At 37.3% G+C, this 22746-nt stretch overlaps 1 long non-coding RNA gene across 7 annotated transcripts in view; it reads left to right on the forward strand.

Moving 5' to 3' along the window:
* The first annotated feature begins 3930 nt into the window (after positions 1-3930).
* Positions 3931-22746, forward strand: part of LOC310899692 — a 39030-nt gene continuing 20214 nt past the window's right edge. For 2 of the 7 annotated variants that reach the window (XR_014584538.1, XR_014584539.1), the window contains exons 1-3: positions 14649-15147; positions 15475-15600; positions 17331-17447. This is a non-coding gene — a long non-coding RNA (uncharacterized lncRNA). Of the gene's footprint in view, positions 5036-12670; positions 12720-14648; positions 15148-15474; positions 15680-17330; positions 17448-22746 lie in introns of those variants that run through there. The other 5 variants (XR_014584536.1, XR_014584537.1, XR_014584541.1 and 2 more) reach the window with 5 other exon arrangements.

Here is a 22746-nt window from a genome sequence, read left to right on the forward strand (position 1 = left end):
TTCATCCTTGGTTACTGGAGCTTAGAGCAGAGAATATATTCTAAAAATGCCATGTTATCAGTGGATTGTCAAGTCATTTCTGATTTAGCCCCTGGCTCTAACCAGACTGTCCTGCTTTCCAACATAGTAATAAAAAGATGAGCCCTGGGACTTAGAAAAAAAAAAAAAAGCTCATTTGCATTCAGATGAGCTATTCCTCCAGCATCTCTGTCTATTTTATCTTACAAAAATTATAATAGATTTGATCAAAAGCAGAAGAAAAAAAAGCATAAATCTGAAGACAGGTTAACAGCAGAGTTTCTTCTTGTGATAACTTCAGTAGATAAGTGATGTTTACAAAAATGTCTTTCCACTCACTAAAATCTAATGTACAGTGGACACTACATGTATATTACATTATTGATCAGGAGTATTAAATATGATACTGAAAAAATACTGAAATATGATACTGAAATGTCAAATACCTTCACCACAATAATATAGAAATATAGAAATTCATTTTTATAAGGCTCCTCATAAATGCTGCTATAGTTCCTTAAATTTGATCACATTTAATAAGTCTCATTTTGGCAACCATTGAAGTGAGTATGCAAAATATTTTATTGCTAGTAACAATATTAAAGGGATATATGAATGTGATCATAATACATACACTGTACACAATATTTTCAAACACTTTCTCTGATATGCCCCTAGTAGTAGCCTATAGAGCAGTCTATTTATGAATTTATATACAAACTCTAATAATGCAATGTCCTTGCATGTATTTAGCACAAAAGAGAGAATATCCTCAAGCAGTATAAAGTTTTTGTTCCACTGGCCCAAGAACATTCAGTAGGGTTGTTTACCAGTGCCAAGTTTTGGTAGAATGCAGAAATGTAGCTCCTTCCCATGCAGGGCTGACCCTTTTCAAAGAATCCTTTAGGCTGTGCAAATAAGATTATGGGATAGGGATTAGAATTTGGTGGCAGATGGTAAACACTGCTGTTTCTTCCTCTATGACAAACATTATTCAAGGGCAAGTCTGCTTTTAGTAACATTTTTGACCAAATAAATAAAACTAAAATTCAGAAGATAAGCACCTTTGGCAATGGGTAAATTAAGAACATAGTTTAAAATAGGTTTCTACAAGATACAAAGGAGATACCATTCTTGCAGGGGTTTTTTGTCTGTTTGTTTGTTTTTTGAATATGAGGCTTAGCTGTGAACAGTAGAGATGTTTGTACAACAACTTGTAACAGAAAAGAAAACAAAAAAAAACACACAACACAGAACCACCACCAACAAAAAAAAAACAATTGAAATTTCTCCTCCCAAAGAAACCAGGAGTCTGCTGTACATTACAGCATATTTTGTGACTGTCAGTGGTTGGACAGTTACATCATATGCACAGTTTTTAGTGGAAGTGAGCTGCATAAGCTCAGACAAATTTAAATTTTTTTTTAAAGGACTGAGCCACTCATTGCATTTGTTTATGGAGGATCAAAGTTGTTGATTGAAAACTATTTCAGTAAGTAAATATTCAATTTGTAAAAAAATGAAAATTGGCAGTAGAACAAAGTTCTGGACTAGACTGAGTTAAATTAACTTCCATTTGTTGTGGACTAAAAGGCCACAGTTTGGTTTCATGTGCAACCTGTTCCAGTGCCTCACCACCCTCATCGTCAGGAATTTCTTCCAAATATCTAATCTAAACCTACCCTCTTTCTGTTTAAAACCATTACTCCTTGTCCCATTACCATATTCCCTGACAAATAGTCCCTCCCTAGCTTTCCTGTAGGTCCCCTTTAGGTATTAAAAGGCCACAGTAAGGTCTCCCTGGAGCCGTCTCTTCTCTAGGCTGAACATCCCCATCTCCCTCACAGGAGAGGTGCTCCAGCTCTGTGATCACCCTCGTGGTCCTTCTGTGGACTCACCCTAATAGCTCTATGTCCTTCTTGTGATGGGGTCCCCAGAGCTTGAATGCAGCACTCCAGGAGGCTCTAGGTAGAGAGGGAGAATCAACTCCATCGCCCTGCTGGCCACGCTTCTTTGGATACAGCCCAGGATATGGCTGGCTTTCTGAGCCGCAAGCACACCTTGCCAGCTCATGTTGAGCTTCTCATCAACCAGCACCCCCTGGTAGGTCCTTCTCATTAGGGCTGCTCTCAATCCATTCTCCACCCAGCCTGTATTTGTGCAGCAAATGGTCTGTCTGTCATAGTATCAGTGATGTGACTGATACCCCACAGATTTCTTTACTTTCTGGTGTCCAAGGTCTTGTCCCTAATTATGTAATTTTGGCCAGATGTATTTCATTTGTCATCCAGAATACAGGCAAGGAAGAGACCATTGGAAGATGATGAGAATCATACCTTTACAACTCTGAACCCTCGCATAACAAACTTTTATTTCAGAAAGGTATATTAGATATTGATTTCATATACACATACATTAAAACAATATGTAAAGAACAGAGAGCTTCTACGGGGATGACTGATAGTCACCTGTAGTGTGTCACAGGAAGGCAGCAGGAAGGATTCCAGCACCATCCATCATATTCGGGGTTGCTATAACAATGCACAGTTTGTCAAGTAAATTTCTGAGTGGTGGGGAGAGAAGATATAATACTACCTCACTTTTTAAAAAAAAATATTATTATGATAGTGTTTTAACCACTCTTATGAGAGACTTTGTTCCTTTGCTCCACCACTAAAATATTCTTTTCATTTCATTTCATTCCTTTCATAAAATAATTCCTTTCATTGTAAAGTAAGAGGGACTTTTACCCAAGGTGGAGTTTTGCAGTATTAGGGAATATAGTGCCCTATAAATATTCTGAGCATGTTTCTCATAAGGGTTTATGTATTATACAGAGGCTAAATATATTTGGGTGCAAAGGCTGATACAGTTCTAATCAGTTCAAAATGAAAACACTTTGCTTTATATAAGAGACAGCCATTCTCCCTGTTACTGACTTTCTCTATAGAGAAAGAGTTTTTTTCCTTTACTCAGGCTGAAGAAAAATATCTGGAGATGAATGAGAAAATGCATAAAGGTGATCATTACAGGAATGGTTAAAAACTTCAGGGAAATGTTCTTGGTACCATCATACTTGAGAACAATATTCTATCTTGCAGTTATGACATGCTTTACTTTATTATCATCCACAGTAAATCCTTTAATATTTTAAAAAGTAAATTTTAAAAAGTTGGAAAACAATTAAACAGAGTCAAATTATTATAATTTTCTTCTTCTTCTTCTTCTTTCTTTCTTTCTTCTTCTTCTTCTTTCTTCTTCTTCTTCTTTCTTCCTCTTCTTCAGTTTCCAGCTTACAGAAGGTTATGAGAGTCTTTCCCTTATAGTAGTTTTTCTACCAGGATGCATCTATGGATGCATGGGGAACTGAAGCAGCTTGCTGATCCAATGGGCAGCTAAGCCAATGAAGAAAAATAGCCTATCGTGAGACTTCTTGAAGTGTAACGAGAAAGTACCCCCACATATATTTATTGTACACTGAGATGTCATTAAAAACGTGCTTTTCCTTTTAGCTTATCAGTAGCATGGGGTTTTTTTTGGTTGTGTTCTCTGGATTTCATTTTTCTGGACTTTGTATTATTTTTACTAGCTGATGGCTTTGGTGGCTTATGTGCTGTGACATAGCTAATTTTGTGTTGAAATAGATTCTTCATCCAGACAGTCTAAATTTTCAAAAAATTGCACTTGCCCCTCCGTAGGTACAATTTCAATATCCATGTTTCTCAAATCAAAAGGAAAAAAACAAACAAACAAACAAACAAAAAAAAACATTTTCTGTAGTTTAATGTTTTGCTTGCTTTTCATGAAAAAGCAAACATTTTTCTTACCCTCAGTTCCATGATTTTCTTATATTATTACTGCCAGAGTTCTGAGCCTTTTCAAGTTCCATGTGGTGAAAAGTCATCACTAAGGAGAGCTGAAGTCAAAAAGGCTCTTTCCTGACTTATTTGAAAAAGTAATTGGCACAGGAAACATTTCTAATCAAATCAGAAACAGACCTTTGATTGTACTCTACATCTGTGAAATAGGAAAAAAAGGAAAAAGAAGGGGGAAGGAGAGGGGAAGATAGTTGCCCTTCCACTCTTTTTAAGCCAGATTTTCAAAGAAGAATATAAAATTACATTTGAAGGTGTTTTTTTCTTTCATGTGCAGTCTAAAAAGTGCAAATTTACAGGTCTACTTAAAATTTGTTCCAAAAAAAACAGTCCTTTGCTTTGCATTTTGGGAACTTCTTAATCTTCTCAGGCTATTGAAGGTTGATCAAATGCTGCATGCGTTTTTCTTTCTCTAGTACAGTTTGTTTATTGAGGTTTGACTTTCAGTCAAAGAAATATATATTTTCTTTTAGCAGTTTGGCAGTTGTAGCATGGAACTCTGTTCAGGTTAATTTACTCTAGAAAGATTAGCTCCTGTGAGGATGTATGGCACCTGGCCCTTCTGCTTCATAATATAGCATACTTAAGGCCGGTTTGGGTGTTTCTGACTATTCTAAGGTCTGTAGGGTTCACATGTATTTTTCAGTATGTGTTTTTAAATGTTAAATATGTGTCTTAGGTATAATCACTTGTGGAAATGAATAAACTTTGAAGCAACTACTTAACCTAGTCCTGTTCCCTCTCATGCTACCCTGAAGGTAAATTAACCACTTTTCTATGGAATCAGGTTCTATCCTATATGATAATACATAGTAAATCATACACTGCAAAATGTATCTTTTGTTCTTGTTTCCTAGTACTCAAATTTTTTGAATTGGAAAGGTAAAAGAATAAGAACCTGTGGGTTGAGATAAAGACAGTTGACTAGGTAAAACAAAAGCTGTGCATGCAAGCAAAGCAAAACAATGAATTTATTCTCTGCTTCCCATCGACAGGCAGGTGTTCAGCCATTTCCAGGAAAGCAGAGCTCATCACACATAACAGTTTCATGGGAAGACAAACGCCATCACTCAGTGTTCTCTCCTTCTTTCCCCCAGCTTTCCTTTTTCCCCAAAGGACTTGTCTGATACCACACTACTGAGGTGAGTAATCATCATCAGAGGAATCATTTTCTTATTGCCAGTCCTTGTGCTTCATTTTCTTTCCCCTCCTAGGGCCCTGCCAACTTGTTTCCAGACCAGCTTGGGTAGCACCTCGGTTATTCTTTCCAGACAAGAGCAACGACGTGGAAAGCTAGACTGTAGGTGTAGCATTGTAGTGACAGTATTGATGTGTGCTCTGTGTCTTAACTGGTGTCTTGAAAACAATGAAGCTAAGAAGAAAAAAAAAAAAAAAGTGTGAGAGAGAGAGGAATGTGGGACTAATGAAATGCTCTTTTGGAAGATTCTTTGGATAAAAGGTCTCAGCATTTTAGCCACTGATTTACTGCCCCTGTGGGGAAACCTTTCATCATCTCCTACTCATCCTACTCATACAGATATAAAATTAAATCACACCATCTGCTCCAAATTTGAAAGAAAACATGTACACACTTACCATTTTGGAGTAGGTTTGCCTGGATTTGGCTTGCTGTAACTGGTTGAGAGGATCGGAATTCAAAGCATGTATTAGTCACCATGCACAGCAAAGATGGACTTGGCTGAAATCTAGGATTACTGATGTTTTCTTTCCACTCAGCCTCACTTCAGCTGTTTGCTGAATATGAAAAATTGCCATTAATTTGTAAAACTATCTTTGAGATGATCGTGGGCTTCAGATTTATCAAAGAGTCATTCTTGAAATTGATTCATTGTGAAGAGTGAAAATGCTGCCAGGACAGTGTTTAATAGATAACTTATTTGCTTGATTGAATCCAAAAACGTACTCAATTTTAAACTAAGTGGGATTCTTCCTGGACAAGACTATGAAGAATATAATATTTATGCACACAACGTACTGGCAATACTGTAGAAAAATTTACAAGCAGTTTGGCAAGAAAGACTTATTTTTTCTTTACAAAAATTCTACTAGCAAAATTCATAAGCTAGTGTTATCTATCTCTACAGTGGAAAATATTTTTTGCTTTTATCAACACGTTGTCAAGTTCTTTTGTTTCTTTTGGTTAGTTCCTGTTGGTTCCTGAGACATGTGGGGTTACTGTTTTTCCAAAGCAGAGGAATGTGCAAACACTTATATTTTGATTTGGGGGAAATTGGTGCATATGACTTTACAGTTTGCTTCTGAAAAACTTCATAATGAGGAATATTTAACAGAGAAAATGATAAAATTTAAGATCAGAATATGTGAAAAAAATAATTATAAGAATTTAATTTTAGAAAAAGGAGAAATTAAATAAGTTTTTTTGGGAAAGCATGAGGTGGGTTTTATATTGATTTGGTAACCTCAGTTTCTTTCCTTTCTTATCTCTTTCTGCTAGACCTGTTCTAAACTTATATCCAAGTATAATGTAGAATTTTGTAGTGGTTTTATTTCATTATTTTCATTTTCATTTATTTCATTATTTTATTTATTTGGGTTAGTACAGTGAATATCTCTGAAGGATGCTAATATCAGCAGTGTCAGTAGTAATGCAGTTGTGAGAGATGAGTGAAACAAAAGTAATTTGCAAAAATTAAATATATGCATTATTTCTCTGGTATAGTTATGTGTTCCCAATTAGTAGTACATTTTTCATGAAACAAAATTAGATTTTTTTCCCAAGTGTTTAATTATCCTATATGTATAGAACTGTTTTGAATGAAGCAAACACCAAGCAGATTCAAAGAAAAAAAAAAAAGTGCTGGCTAATATATTTTGATTGTAGACTATGTACAAACAAGTATGCATTAATTTTTAAATTATGCATTTATTTTAAAATTTCAGCTATATTTAACATCATACCTTACGGATATTGAAATTCAGACTGAGGAATATTAAATCAAAAGCAGACATAAAATAGTCCCTTTAAATTCTCCTAATTCAGATGCAAACTATTTTAATAAGGTTTTTTGTTTGTTTGTTTGTTTGTTTTTTCCTATTCATGAAATGGCAAATATTTACTTATCTAGCTACCTCAACATTTTCCACCGCCATTATTCAGAATGATCCCTGCAGTGATAAGTGGTCAGTGACCCTAGTGCAGGGTGAACTACAGCAGTCTCACAGAGTTGCCTGTTATTCATCACAGTGGTAGAACAACTGTGACAGCACAGTGACATTTTGTTAAAAGCTCACATTTTTCCCAGTGGGTTATTATACAGGTGGAATAAAATCTTTTCTTAAAGACCAACCACATCTTTTCTCCATCTGAAAGGTCACTTTGATTTGTTCTTGCTTATTTTGCTGAAAGATAAAGTTAACAAATGAAGAGGAAACTCCAGAACTACCAAATGGTAGTATTTCTGTGTAAATGTCTCCTTCTAAGCACTCTAACTTGCCCTTGAACAACTTGGAACTAGATTTATTTTATTTTGCTTCTTTGTTAGGTGGTTTCAGCTGCTGATTGTCTGAGTACGTGAGATGAGCTTTGCTTCTACTTGTTTTCTGTGCTATTTATATATTTATATATAATATTTATATAATGTGCTAGTAACATTTTTGAATGTTGCTAGTACTGAAATTGTTTAAATTGTTTAACAGTTGGTGGAGTTGCTTTTACATCTCTGAAATTGTGAAGCTGAGTTGTAATCTTTTCTCCTTTTGGATTTGTATGAGCAGCTAATTTTTTGGACAGAGCACTGAGAAGTTATTTTCAAGTCTCTCCAGGTGAATTCCTTTCCCACATATACACACCTTTCAAGTGAAGCTGAGATTAAGAATATTTTGTGATAAGATGCAACCCATTTCCTGCACTGGAGTTTGGGTTCACTGTGTCTTCTTCTGTCACTGTGCACATCCTAGAAGAGGCTGGATCTCCTTCCTGTTCCCTCCCATGCTGATCAGAGGGGGAATAATGATTACTTTCAACCTGCTTGCTGCACTTCTGCTAATGCAGTCCAGGATACTGTTGGCCTTCCTTGCCACCAGAGTACACTGCTGATTCACGTTCAATTTTTTGTTAACCAACACTCCCAAACAATTTTCTGTAAAGCTGCTTTGTAGCTGATTGGCCTCCTGATCCTCCACGGGCTCCTCTCCACGGGCTGCAGCTCCTGCCCAGGGCCTGCTCCTGCAGGGGCTCTCCATGGGCCGCAGCCTCCTCCAGGCCACAGCCACCTGCTCCACCGGGGGCTCCTCCACGGGCTGCAGCGTGGAGATCTGCTCCGTGTGGGACCCGTGGGCTGCAGGGGGACAGCCTGCTCCACCAGGGGCCTCTCCACAGGCTGCAGGGGAACTGCTGCTCCGTGCCTGGAGCACCTCCTGCCCTCCTGCTGCATTGACCTTGGGGGCTGCAGGGCTGCTTCTCACTCCTTTCTCCCAGCTGCTGTTGTGCAGCAGGTTTTTTTGTTTGTTTGCTTGTTTTTGTTTTTCCCCTTTCTTCAATCTGCTCTCCCAGTGGCCCAACCAGCATCACTCACTGGCTCAGCTCTGGCCAGCGGCAGGTCCCTTTTGGAGCCGTCTGGAGCTGGCTCAGATTTGACATGCGGCAGCTGCTGGGCTCTGCTCACAGAGGCCACCCATGCAGCCCCCTGCTACCAAAACCTTGCCATGTAAACACAATATATCTGATGCTGTTGGTGGTGACTTTGCAGTATATAGTTGAGAAACAAGCCATCAGAATTTTAATTTTTTCTTTAACTAGAAAGATTCTCTTGCAGAATCTCTATGTTAGCAGAGATGATTAACTGGTGGTGATGTAAAATAAGCAATATGCAGAATGTGTCACAGAGAAGTCATTTAAGTAGGGAATACACGTAGTTAATTCTTAAATCTAAAATCAGTTGGTTTTTGTTTTGAAGGAAAAGGCTTCCTAATGCTGTGCTGAGTGCTGTGACAGAGTACATTATAAGAAATCAGTGTATTTCTCATGACCACTATGAAAAGGAACATTTGTGCGTGTTGTCATTTCTTGCAGGTTCACCCCAGACTTTCCTTAGCTTGGCAGCTGTCCTAGTGAAAGCAAGTCTGTTTTAATAGGTGTTTGAAAGGCAATCATGCACAAAGCCATCTCAGTAAAATGCTGTTGTTCTAGTACTACTGAGTTTTGGGGATGACATGCAAAACCTGAAAACTGACTCCTTGGTGAACTAGTAATCTGACAATTTAGATTCTAGGGAGATTCAGTGCTCAATATGAAGGACTAACGCAGCTTTCAGGAACAGAAATTCTGAACGTAGAATTGGTTATCTTTGAAAGAAAAAACATTTTAAATCTCTTCTGTGGACAGGAGTTGCTTCTGTGTTATTTCACATAACCCATTAAAAATTTCATGCCTGGAGAAAACACAGCGCTATGTTATTTCTCTGATATAGTTCTTTGGAATAGGTTTTCCACCATTTTATGAAGCTGCCTACAGAAATTTTAATAAAAGATCTCAAAGGCAAATCAGTGTGTTAACCTGTGTAGAGGTCTGCGGTGAGTCATTAGTCAAGCAGCTGATTATATATTATGTGGAAAACAGTATTAACTGTTTTGCAGCTGCATGTATTGTTAGAAACAAAGCATAACATGACAGAAAAACACAAGTATTGTGTGTGGCAAGATGCTCCTTTCCTCAGGTATGGCATGGGACAATAAGACAACAAAACATTTATACGACCTGCTTGCATAACCATTTTATACAAATAAAACTGTGATTTATCATATTGTGGTCCTTAAAGATATCAACGGACTGTTCACAGGTGATACACAGCTGTGCTGAGCCACTCTGTCACTCCTGAATGGTCTAGGCAATGTTCTCCTCAAGCATATGGATAGACTATTCATCAGACAATAGTGATTCATGAAACAGCAGCCTTCTAGAAACACACCTGGCACTGTTTCATCAGCCAGTCAGACAACTGAAAGTAGCAACCCAAAAATAGTAACTCCTCAACTCATGGTAGCTCTATGTTGCTATGTCAATATTGTGATAATAGTTATGGTAATAACTATGATAATAACTGGCCACTGAACAAACTAACACCTGATTTATATCTGATTCTTTTTATTTATTTATTTAATTAATTAATTTGTAGTGATAGGACAAGGGTAGCAAATATCAGGTAAAAGAAGGTAGGTTTAGGTTAGATATTAGAAAGAAATTATGTACTGCGAGGGTGGTGAGACACTGGAACACGTTGCCCAGAGAAGCTGTGGATGCCCAATCCCTGCAGGTATTCAAGGCCAGGCTGGCTGGGGTTTGGGCAATGTGGTCTAGTGGAAGGTGTCCCTGCCCATGGCAGGGAGGGTTGGAACTAGATAATCCTTAAGGTTCGTTTCCAACCCAAACCATCCTATGATACTGTTCTATGATTCTATTTTTAATCAGTGAACAGACTTTTAGACTTTTAAGAACTGTATTTTCTTTCATAGCTCAAGCATGCGTGGTTCTCACTGGCAGGGTGACTCTTATTGCTTTGGTTCCATAGAAGAGCAGTCTTACCACAAGAGAAGATTTTTTCCTTTTCCTCATTTTCATTCGTATTTTATGTATTACAGCCTGACAGGTTGACCTTTTAAGGTTGCATGCTGTGAAATGTTACTACTAAGGACAGTTGATATCAAAACAGGATCTTTTCTAGCCCTTATTAAAAATATTGAAAGATTTCTAATTAAGCTACAGAACTGTGTATTATTAGAAACTTGTACATAAAAAAAAAAAAAAAAAAAGGATGCTATTTCCCTTCATGTACCTAGAAAGACAGTTAGTGCCAATTGAACTTCTGAAATTGTATGTAGAGTTCATCAGCGGTCACCACAAATGGTATTCAACTTTGAAAAACATCAGTTTTGTTAGAAATAATTGTTTTGCTTTAGTATTATAACCTTATAAACCAAATTGGAAAAATCGGTATGCCTTTGCACATCTGCACATTTATTTTTATATTAACTGTGGGGTTGAGTTTCCTGCCTTTTTAGTGCAACTGCTTCAAACGTCAGTTTTATATACTTGCTGACTTTTTATTTCTATTTTTAAATGGTCTGCTTTATGAACATAACTTGATAGAATTGTGAACATTGAATTTAATTTTTTTTAAAATCTGTCTTCATCAGATTAACTACTGTGAAAGGATTTGGAAGTTTTTTGAATAATAAGATGTTAATAATACAATAAAAGGGAATGTATAGAGACTGGTTACAGGCAAAAATATTTTTGAACTATATTTTTCAATATAGTTATTATTCTAAATACTCAACACTGTTCTTACTGTTATATACATATATATTAATACACCCTAATAAGGTGAGGAAAACCTCTTGTTATTTGCAGTTAAGAGATAGGACTTACTAAGTTTTGTTTTCCACGGAACCTATATAGAAAGCTTGCAACTAAGCTTGGAGGACTTGGATCACTTGGTCCAAGTGGTTAAGCTTGGACAACTAAACCCAAGACAGACAAAAACCAGTATACCTTCTGCTATGATATTCTTCTAGAAAAAGGTAAACAGACTTATTCTGTTTTAAAAATGATAAGAAACTAACCTTACATGCAAAGAAGCTCTAGGAGGAAGCTAACTGTTAAAGAAAAAAAAAAAGTATTTACAGAAAATTCTTTGTGCTTTTAAGTCTTACCTGTTAGTTTATATATAAATTCCAATGATCCTCTGAAAGAACTGGCTGTTACAATGTTTAAAAGTATCCGATAGTTTTTAAAATATATTTTTATTTCAGTTACTACCCTAGTACGTACTATAGTTTTTATTCTGTCCATCTGATGTCCCTAAGATACTAGAACTAAAATTGAATTTATCAGTGGATACATTCAATTTAACTACCCAGTTAGACTTCCTAGCATAAATTAGAAAATTCTTATACCAGGTCCTTAATATTTCTTCTTCTGTTTTCAACTTCTACATTTCAAATTTTCTAAGACTAAAGCTTCTCTCTCAGTGTTTAATATTCAAAATGAAATACATTTTTGTTCTTGAGTTAGGCCAAAACTTTTAAGCAGCTTTGCTAATAATATGAGGGCAGTTTTGTCTCTGCTCATTTTCCTATCTGGTATGGATCTATTTGGACTGGCAGATTTATTGGCAGTAATTTTCATTTGTAATCATCTCAAAAAACATTGCTTGCTTATTTCAGCCATATTTTTTAGCATCTGACCAGTTGTATTTCATAAACAACAGCTGCAGAGACGTTGCGTCATTTTTCTTTAACTGAAGCTGTATGTATTTATGGTTATAATTTAATTTGGATCTCTGTGACAGTTAGCTTTGTAGCTGTCTTGAGTACATAACGTAACAGGACAGAGAAGATAAAATGTGGTTTAAATAGACAGCAGCTCAGTGATTACAGGCTGGCAAGAAACTGAGTAGAGCACATCTGCATTCTTCCCACAACTCGTTTGACACCATGTTCAGGGGGCACTGAAGTCAGTCTTCCTTCTTGCCACTTGGTCCCAGTCTGCTTGCAATCCTGCAGTCTGCTTTTTCACAGGACATGGAAGGTGAAGTGATGGTGCACGGTAGTGGAAACTGGAAACCTTGAACTTCTATCCAGCTTTAGGAAAGCATTTTCTAATGACTATTTCCCCATAATGTATTGGGGGGTGGACTCTCTTATGCAAAAATTGTTTTTATAGAAAATCTAGCTGACACTGGGGAAAGAACATAATATACTAATTTGACAGTTAAACTATTTTTCTTACTTTACAGCTCCAAATCAAAGATGGGTGGCAGGTATGACAAGGAAAACGAAGAGCATGTAAGTCATCCTCTAGTCCTGGAGTTAACAGTATATAATAAGATCTTTTGAGGAACAAGTGAGTAACCACCAAAGTTAAGAGGATAACTAAGGGAAGGATTAACACTGGATTTAGCCTTTCTTCCTACATAGCCAGTTTTTTATTTGCGATAAACTGATACAGCCACACTACAGAAACCATAATTTAAGTCATGCACAATCATCATCACAGTCTGAGATATATTTTTTGTTTGTAAGCTAAGGTTTATAGCCTCTTGCGAATGAGCATGATGAGTGACCAGAATTCAGACTGTCTCAGTCCAATTACCTGGCCTCGCACCAAACTTTCTTTTCTAGTCTCTAAATGGTTCACACCCTTCTATCACATCTGCAGGAAACTTTATTTTGCTCATGCAGCAGGAGATGCAGACTTGACTCTGTCACACCACCAAGTGACTAACAAACTTTCTTTCATATACTGAACTCAGGGATTCTCTAGTCAAGTAAGAAAATGTCAAATGCATTTAAATGCTTTCATGGTTTGAAGGCATCTTAGCTAGATCCTAATTATCTAAGCACTCTTTCAATACAAGCCACAGCTCTTACACCTTATAACCGTTTCATGAAGCTTTTCAAAATGAAACACTTAAAAAAAAATAAATTAAAAATGATGAACAACAATCTTATAATGACAAAGGTCTGATCTTCCACTGACGTCTGGCAGAATTTATTTATTTATTTATTTCTTACAGAATCTTTTTGAAAGTAGATGGACATCCTGAATTGATTCCATTGGTATTCATGAAGTCTATCCATTCCAGTGGAGGTAGAATATTGCTTAAGCTGCATTTCTCTTAATACTTAAGAAAATACTTAAGTGTCACTTAAGATACAACAGTTTTTCTTAATGAACAAAGATTCATTTTAAAAAAATGGAAGTAAAATGATATGCTTAATACAGTTTTTGGAATTTGTGTCTATGATGTTGTGGTGGTTTTACTCAGGTGGGCGGCCGAGCTCCACCACAACCGCTCTCTCACTCCCCCTCCTCAAAGAGGAATGGGGAGAAAATACGATGAAAAGGGCTCAAGGGTTGAGATAAGGATGAGGAGATCGCGCAGTAATTATCGTGATGGGCAAAACAGGCTCAGCATAGGGAGACAGTTAAATTTATTACCTATTAGTAACAAGCTAGAGAAGTGAGAAGCAAAGGAAAGAAACCAAAAGCACCTTCCCCCCCATCCACCCTCTTCCACCTCCTGCCCCTGAGCAGCACGGGGGAACGGGGTTTATGGTCAGTCTATAGCACTTCTCCGTCGGTCACTCCTGTCCCCTGTGCTGTGGGGTCCCTCCCACGGGATGCAGTCCTTGCTGAACTGATCCGGCGTGGGCTGCCCACAGGCAGCAGCTCTTCAAGAACTGCTCCAGATATGGGTCCGTACCACGGGGTCCATCCCTCTGGAGCAAACTGCTCCAACCTGGATCCCCCACGGGCAGCAGCTCCTGCCAGCTCACCTGCTCCTGCGTGGTCTCCTCTCCACGGGCTACAGGTCCGGCCCGGAATCTGCTCCGGCAGGGGTCTTCCACAGGCCACAGCCTCCGTCGGTGCAGGTCCACCTGCTCCACCGTGGTCTCCTCCACAATCTGCAGCATGGAACCCTACTCCACTGTGGTACTCCATGGGCTGCAGGAGGACAGCCTGCTTCACCATGGTCCTCACCACAGGCCGCAGGGGACTTCTGCTCCGGCGCCTGGAGCACCTCTCCCCCTCCTTCTTCACTGACCTTGGCACCTGCAAGGCTGTTTCTCACTCTCCCAGCCGCTGTGTGGTGCAGCATTTTTTTTTCCTTGTCTTAAATATGCTCTCACAGAGGCGCAAACCAACATCACTTATTGGCTCAGCTCTGGTCAGCAGTGGGGCCCTTACCTAACATGACGCAGCTTCTAGATCCTTCTCACAGAAGCCACCCCTATGGCCCCCTGCTACCAAAACCTTGCCACGTAAGCCCACTACAGATATTCAGGGCTCAAAGGGCTTAACTGAAATTATATTATTTATAAGAAAGGAAGCTCTGTTGAATCAAACGGTGCTTAAAAGGAACATTCGAGAAAGGGTATTCAGGCATGCTGATATCCAGGGGAGCAGAGAGACTACTGCTGTTCCGTATGAAGACTTAATCAGTTAAGACAGTTGTGCTCCCTTTGCAATCAAGGGGATGTGAAAGAAAAGGTCAGCTTCAGTATAAGAAGGCAGTGCAGAATGAAGTACTATGGAAAAGGAGCAGTTTTTATATTTCTGGACATTTTACTTTATTAAGTTGTAGGATTTCTTGATATTTTGACTTTTTTTTCTCCTCCTCACTTCTGTTTCCTGGGCAGTGGGTCATTACAATGTGATTCTTTTTTTTTTTATTACTATTTCTTCGCTAATTATGAAATTTTAAAATAGGTAATCTCTCTATAACTTTCATCACAACTTCAGTATATTGCAGAATATTGGTTCTGAAAATAATTTTAATCTTCAGCGTTTTGAATGAGCCATTCAAGAATTAGTCTTTGTCAAGATAATATAGTGCTCTTTGACACAGAAAAATAGTGTATTTTAAAGCTACTATAAAAAAAAAGTTATTCATTAAATACATAAACTTTATTATATACATTTCATATTCTAAAACTCAAATTACTAATTAAAAATCTTCTCAATGTGTGTAAGAAAAGCTAGATAAACAGAGATCAAAGATAAGATAAACTAGCTAATCTGTTGATGAGTTTTCAGGCTGTAATTATTAACTGTCTACTGACCTAAGGGAGGTCATAGTCTTCAAGACAATACCTAAGGAGAGATGAAAGCAAGGATGATGGTGTCAGAAGCCTGCACACCAATTTAGAAGATAAAAAAGAGGTGAGGATGTATTGTAAACTCTGCCAATTTCTAGCACAATGATAACTTTGTCACCGTGTTCTGAAACTCCTTACTGGAGGTAAGTGACTATTCCACAAATAAGAAGTCAATTTTGTGTCCCAAAATAGCACTAAAAGAGAAGGATGGGCTTTTTATTTAGTAATTTTATGCTTATCTGAAATACTGGTTGCTGAGAACTTTGAAGCATTTGGAGCCAAGACAGAGCTTTAGACTTTTCCTTTGTCCATAGATGGCTATAGGAAAGTTAGTAAATGAATGTTATGTTCCCTGTTCTCTTTTACGGACTTGATGGTATTTTAGTTCACTATAAAATAGTATAATTTTCAAATGAGTTAGGGATGGACTTGAGCATCTTCAGTGCTGTGGATGGGTAATCTCACATTGACGTGTTCTGTACAAGGAATACTGATACAATTTTTATTTATTTATTTTGATTATGTGTCTCCTGATGCATTTAGAGATGTCTTTTGAGAACATACCTTAGATCATATCACCAGCAGATTTCAAAGCCATTTTGTGAATACTAGCAAGGTGTAGGCATGAGATAAGTCCCTGGACTGCCATTTAGCAGGACCGAAGCATTTTGGGCATGACCAAGAGCAAAAATGTAGATACCTGATAACTGATTTTGCAAATATGGGTACCCAGAATTCGTGAGCAGCTTCCAGTCTTAGAAATACACACTCAACTGCTAACTAGGCCTAAAATTTATATTTACGTTTAAGATGACTTGTGAATTCATCCTACCTGTTACCTTGTGTGTCTAATTCAAAGTATGTAATATATCTTCCTGATATTTTAAGAGCTCTAACTTACGATCTGCATTGATGTAGGTAATTAGATGCATACCTTCTGATCACTGATTATAAGTACAGTCACATGTATGACATATTATACCTTAAAGTGCAGTAACAGGTAAATCCTGTATGAACTATTTTAGTAAAATTAGATTCATTAAACCATTTCAAAGCAATTCTTAGGAAGAAATAGATATAGGAGGCTTGAGTGTGTCACAGTTCAACAGTAATGCAATTCAGTGCAGTAACCTCTTTTCTAGCATATGAGTTTTCAAAAGAAGAAATGAAAGAGTTCATTTTCAGGAATTCCATTAACTGAGGTAAATCAGCCAAACATCTCTTCTCCTATACTAGCCATTTATTGCACTATGCAAATGATTTTTAAGGCTAACCACGCAGTTTTCTTTGGAAAATAATGCAGGTTGTGTCAACACATTTTTGCAATTCAGATGTCTTGGGGTAGACAAAACAAGTCTGTAAATAAATGAAATATATCTGCATCCATGAAGTACACAAAAAATGAGAACATGTGACACTGTTTAGAGGAGACCGGCATTTTGTATACACAAGTAAACTTCACAGTAGCAACTTGAGCGTGTTCTGAAGTGCAATGCTTTAGGCCTCTCTTTGCTTAGCCAGGGAGTAGGATTTAATGCCATGACAAAAATTCAAGCAGTGAGGCAAGCTGTTGATACAAAATTGACTGCTGTATGAGCAACACAGGGATTTAGTTTTGCTTTTCTCTGAAGCACTGGCACAGGCAAGATAGCAGACTTTATGCACCAATGCTCTGATAGGGTATAGCAAATCTCATCTTTTGAAAATTTGCTGCTTGCATGGCTATCAGAATAAAGAGATTTTAAAGCACCTAGCTATAGGTGCTAGGGTTTTTATCTTTTATTCTTATTTCAGCTCTCTGCTGCGAAGGCAAATTATTTTCCTCCAAGAAACAGATACCTTATGCAAAGTTTATCATATTAAGTAATGTTCTTTCAGATCTAAGTGACCGTTGGAGGACAAGAAGACAGGGTGAGTCAGAAAATCCGTTTTTATCTGGAATTTAAAGCCAACATGAATATGTCTGTATGCTTGATACTAAGCAAGCTGTTGCAATCTGATTAGAATAACTATCTTCCATAGACAGCTAGAGGAAAAGAAAATAGAAGCAAGTGAAAACAGTTACAGGACCAAACAGGTAAGTCTTGGTCATTAATGGGCAGGAAAGAGCATTCAAATGCTTCCTATATGGTGTATCAGGGCTTGTTACTGCATAATCTCTAATCAGAGGAAGAGAAAGAGGAGGGCAGATAGGGGTTTCTTGGTTTGCTGATATGTCTCTGGAAGAATGGCTGATGGTTTGCGTAGATGCTTATAAGAAGCAGTCTAGAAAGAATAACTCAGTCATGAAATCTCCAGGTTTCTCTATTCTACCTCAGTTTGTAAATCTCTGTAATCTCTGCAACTGTACTGAGATAACAGCATAGGAGAGGGTTTGAATCAGTTACTACAAATAGCAGTGTGACAAACAGAAAATGAAACTTAATTCTGCAAACTTGCTCTTAATTCTAAGTAGTCTGGACTACTCTAGCTGAGGTACTTCTTTCATAACAATTATAAACATTGTGATACTGAAATATTCTGAGAATATGCAAGGTATGGAATGTGAAACAAGCAATGCTTACATAAAGCTTTAATGTTGTTGGGCTGTCTAGCATAAAGCTGGGAGTGTGCTAACAGGCATGGTAATTCAGGTAACCTGTGAATTTCAGAGCAGGAGGTCATAGCTTTCAAACCAGTCTTACCCTACACCTAAAAAAAAATAAAATAAAAATTCAAGGCTCGGTAGCGTTGGCAAATACTTTTGCCAGTTGAAAAGACTAATAGCAAAACACCCATGCTTCAGCGGGAATATGCACTATTTTAGTTTACTAGTGCTTTGGTTTGTCAGCCTGTGAACTCATATTCTGTACAGTATCATTTGTCAGAAGTTCATTTCACTTTTACAGTCCCTCTGGTTTCCTACTGCTGAATTATGGTTTTCTCCAATTCTTTTATATAGGAAATTCTTGGTAAGAAAAGTAGTATATGGTACCAAAGTTACTATGTTTCTGATTGGATTTTCTTTTTCTTAGAATCATAGAACAGCCCAGGTTGGGAGGGTCGCTGAACGATCATCAGATCCAATCTTTCAATAATTTAAATATTATCTTATAATAATTACCTTTTGTTTCTATCCTGTGGAGAAATGAGTTTAAAATTTCATTTTTTTTTTCTTTCCAATTGCTAATCTTACTCAGGCACTAAACCATGAAAAAAAAAGTTTCAGGGAAAGCACTGTGTTCTTATTTGCCCATGAATTAGTTAAAATTTGGCTATATTGCTCCCTATCCAGGTTCTTAATTTAATTTAATTTGGTAGAGTTTAAAAACCTCTTAATGTGAAATAGCTGCCTCTGTGATAAGTAAGACTGCCTATTCACTTGTGTTTAAGTGATGGGAGTGTATCCCAGGCTCAGTTTAGAAATTTGCTTTTAAAATAGTAATGGTTCCTTATACAAATCCCATTTTGTGTCTCTGTGTGTGGTTTTGCTTGAACATATATAGGAAGAAATTCCATAAAATTTCTTATCTGAATTTAATTTGTATTTTAGAGCTCAACAGGGTATGTCCATTATTTTTTTAAAGGCATGAAGGACATAGACTCTTGTTTTGGGACGGCAGTCATTTCTGTTTGTTTTCTTAAAATGCTTAGCACAGTAGAGCTGTGGCTCTGAAGGGCAGGAACATTTGAATAGGATGAATAATTAATAATTTATATAACTTAAACTGATTCAAACCTGACACAGCATGGAGCTTAACATTAGAACCAAATTTGTCCTCAATTGTAAGTATAATGGCACTCTTAAAAAGTTTTGCTGTTCAAGAGCTCCAGTCTGAGATGTGTAAGGGGTTTACATGGGGGATGAGCAGTTTTTAAGATTTGGCTTTCCCCCTGTGGGGAGTCTTACAGTATTATGCAGGAATGGTAAGAGGTAGATGGATGTAGAATGTAATAAGGATTTGGAAGATTAGTAGATTGCTGCTGGGAGAAAAGTCTTCTGATGTCATGAAGCCACTACTAGATAAGGTAATGGAATAGGCTGTGAAAAAGGGTGTTGTCGTTGCATATAATTTTCTTGGAATGCAGCTGAGGCATAAGATTTGCTATGACTAATAGGATTGAAACAAAACAGAATACAGACATTCTTCTTGTAAGTTAGTGAGGCATCTTTAGATCCTTGGTCATCCCTGAGCTGAGAGCTCACTGTGCAAGGCTGAAAGTGAATGACATGCTCTAAAAAGATTTTGGTCTTCGTGACTTTTGGAAGGTGAATGGAATGTAATTCCTTTGCTCATTGGGACTGCATATTTTAGTTTTGTTTCACTCCAGTGTTTCTAGGCAGTGCTAAAAAGGTGTGTTATTTCCATCAGGTTGGATGGCACTAGAGACTGAACTGATTAGAATGGATGGATATATGATTTGTAAAAATAAATAAATAAAGATGTCAGGCAGTTTTTAAACCACATCATAAGCAATCTCAACAGGAAAAGAGAAACTAAATTACTGTTAAAATTTCAGAGATTATTCCTCCAGAATAACAGTAAGGCATGCTATTGGACAGAGTAAACCATGGAAGCTTCTTGGGCTATTCTCACAACTTCTAAGGATAAAAAGAGAAGCTCATAACACTCCATCAGACTGCATTGCACTCAAAGTTTTTGTGAGAGGAACTGGAAAAAAATGTGGGTACTGTTTACTATATTCCTTGAGGTAAATTAAATACACATTTGTGCTTAAAGAGAGTTAATGAACAACTCAGTAGTTCAACACTAGTTGAACTAATAGTTCAACTACAACTAGTAGTTCAACTACTAGCGTTGCACTGCTACTGCCCTAAGCAGTTCAGCAAGAAGTCTGTGACACCACAGCATGAGATGATTCCTTATATACTATTGTGCCAGCATCAATCAAATCATTACAATTCAATACTGTAGCATTTCTTATCCTATCTGCAAGGGAATTTACACTGTCTTATGTGGAGTTTATGTGCTTCCAGCATTCCTGCTTCTGCAGTTCAGCCTGGTTGTGGAGGTAGGCCCTTATATTGTCAGGCTATATCATTCCTCAGTTATGAATTGCCATTGATGAGCAGTTACAATTTGAATTTTCCCTTCAATATAAAAAGCCAAAATTATACTGCTAATCTAATTTTATTGCTAATCTAATCTAGACTAATTAAATCTAATCTAATAAATACAGCAAACCACTGCTACTAGCATTTCAGTTAGTGTTAGTAGCACTCCCGGATCTGGCCAAATGATCTAATTACCACAGAAGTCTGATTAATAATATAGTTTAAACTGTTATATAGTAATACCAGTACCCTTCCCCCAGTGGTATGCTCACATTCCAATGGTCCTCCTGCTCCTAGGGTGGTGCTTCAGTGTTTGTTTCATGCAGATATATTTTACCTACATATGTTGATTTGGTGAAGATTTGTCAGAATTGGCACTAGAGTAGTAGTTACGAATCTAATGGAGTCCCACATTAATGCTCAGTGGACTAGTATAGTATAGAGGAAGGCAGAATACGGTATAGGTAACTTGCTGATATTTATTAATAAGATAATAGAACAGGTGGAAATATGAGCTAAAGATAAGTCTGTAAGAGTGTCACTGTGTAGAGAAAAACACATGCAGCTCCAGTATTACTAAGATGTCTGAGTTAGAGAGTTAGTTTGGCTTCTTTTGAAGGTGTGAATAATAGTACACTGTGGATGCATTTTTAGAAATGTGTTCCTACAATTATTTCTGTTGTGCTGTCAATTCTGTTAAATGTCTCTAGAGAGATACAAAGAATCCCCTGAAGTATGCCCTAATCCTTTCTTGTGAACGTGCTCCTCTTTGCTGATGTTTGACTATTGAATATCAGCTGTTTGCACCTACTGCTTTCTCTTTTCCTTCATGAGAACTACTTCCCTGAATTTGTTGACTAAAGGCACTTGTTAGCTTTTGGTGTTACTCATTTATTTCCTGACGTATTATACTGAGTACTATTGGTTACACGTACCTGATTTTTTTCGTTTCTTTCCTCTTCCCCCAGTGACTTTAAAACTACTTAAATGTACTTTCAAGATGTAGCAGCTTTCATGTGAGAAACTGCAATATTATATATCCAAACTGCTGAAAGTATGCATTAACTTAAATTTGAAATGTGTAATCACATCTCACCTGGAAAAGCTTTCCTGTGAAACTGGTAGCAAAGACATAGGTTTTAGGTTGTTTGAATAAGTGCTTGGCTTCCTTAGCTTAGAGTTCTAGGGTACAATCACCAGTGGAAAAAAAATGATCCATGGAATAAATGCATAGTCATAATGTCTGGTTCTCTTAAGATTTGCCTTAATTTTCATGATCTAAACAGATTTTAACCTAGCTATTGAAGCAGAAACTTGCAGTTCAAGTATAATCAGCTTTTTCTGCTGCATTTACTGGTGACATGCATTTATATCAAGGGTTATGTTTTGCAGCAATTACAGCTCTTCCTGTTCTGCCTGTTTTCCCACACTGGCTGTGTACCCAGCACACCCCATTCTGATCCTTTCCTCTGGTTGTATTGTATTACCTACCTTCTGCACACCTTTGCTTTCACATCAGATGGAATAACTGAAATAGAAAACTTAGGCAAAAATGTTCTTATTTGGTTTACTTCATTAAAATATTTTTGTAATTTCTTAAATCCACTTTATGCTTTTATCTTTGGCTAAATCCTAGTGCTGGAATACAGCAAATGTTGTAAATCTGAGTGGAAATGCTTCAATGAACATAAAGTAAATATGTTTAGAAGAAGACTAATCACCACGCTTCTACAAAAACACTTAAATTGAGCCTGTGAAACAATATGCCTGATAGTGCTAACTAGTACCTGTTGTTTGTAATGCTTAGTAACTTTTATTTATTTATTTATTTTTCCCAAACTGAAAGGGCACTTGGCTATCTGATGTGGTCGTGCTGTTAGTGCAACTTAATGTTGCCATGCTGGGGCATGCACAGATGACCAGTTCAACATTTTCTCTCCATTTATGCATGCGATTATGGGGGAAAAAAAAAAAAAAAGAAAAAAAAAAATCCTGTCTTAGACTGAGACAGGTAAGTTAGCATCTTAAACCTGATTGTGGATTCTAGGTGTCCAAAACGCTGTGTGTCTCTGGAGTAGTCCAAATGGCCCTTTCCTGCTTGAATATGACGTGAATGTCGGTGGGACTGCTGGTGTGAAGGACTGATCTTAAATC

Source organism: Anser anser (genome assembly GCF_964211835.1).
Source record: "Anser anser genome assembly, chromosome: 4".
Lineage (NCBI taxonomy): Eukaryota > Metazoa > Chordata > Aves > Anseriformes > Anatidae > Anser > Anser anser.